The sequence below is a fragment of the Hakea prostrata genome, chromosome 10, assembly GCF_041222555.1.
Source record: "Hakea prostrata isolate BN-2017 chromosome 10, UWA_Hpros_2, whole genome shotgun sequence".
NCBI lineage: Eukaryota > Viridiplantae > Streptophyta > Magnoliopsida > Proteales > Proteaceae > Hakea > Hakea prostrata.
This window is the reverse complement of record NC_142609.1, coordinates 44,847,036-44,847,862: the sequence shown is the minus strand read 5'-3', so window position 1 is coordinate 44,847,862 and position 827 is coordinate 44,847,036. Positions and strand designations below refer to the sequence as shown.

The following is an 827-nucleotide window of genomic DNA, read 5'->3' as shown; positions in this document are numbered from 1 at the left end:
GGGTAATAATTTTGAGCTCAAATCTCATTATCTATCTATGTTACCCCAATTTCATGGGTTACCTGATCAAGATGCATATTTGTTCCTTAGGGAGTTTGAGGAGGTTTGTGTCCTTATGAAGGTACAACAACTTACTGATGATGCCGTAAGACTATGGTTTATTACCTTTGCATTAAAAGACCAAGCAAAAAAGTGGCTTTATAGCTTACCTAGGGATAGCATTATCACATGGGAACAATTTACTGTCCTATTCTTGAATAAATTGAACAAAATAAGAAATGATATTCTTCAATTTCGTCAGAAACCCAATGAGTCTTTTGCTAAGGTAATGGAGAGGTTTCAAAGCCTTCTCCAAGAATGCCCTCACCATGGTATAGAATTATGGCATTTATGCCAAATAATTTATGAGGATATCGATTACCAAACAAAGCAACTTTTGGAATCAATGTGCCTCACAGGATTTACATCATTCACTGATGATTCCGAAGCTTGGAATTTTCTTTTAGACCTAGCAGATAAAACTAGAGAATGGGAGTCAACCCAAGAGTCTGAAAGGACTAGTAGGGGATATTTTGTTGATAGCCAAGTTCATAAGGAAGTACAAATAGATAACATTTTGAAAAAGTTAGAGACTTTGGTAGTTAAAGCTGCACCACCAAGTCAAGCACATTTTATTGACAAATCTATTGCTATGTGTGCATGGTGTCAGTCTCCTACACATGTAATTGAGGAATGTCCTAGCTATTCTGGAAGCCAACATGAGAATGTTAGTGCGATGTTTCCAAACCCGTACAATCCTAAGTGGAAGAATCATCCTAACTTTTCAT

General features: G+C 36.6%; 1 non-coding gene across 1 annotated transcript; it reads right to left on the bottom strand.

Annotated features, from left to right (window-relative positions):
* Window positions 1-268: 268 nt before the first annotated feature.
* Window positions 269-375, bottom strand: LOC149003353 (small nucleolar RNA R71). The gene has a single exon (XR_016170545.1). It is a non-coding gene; the product is annotated as a small nucleolar RNA R71 (small nucleolar RNA).
* Window positions 376-827: the final 452 nt, after the last annotated feature.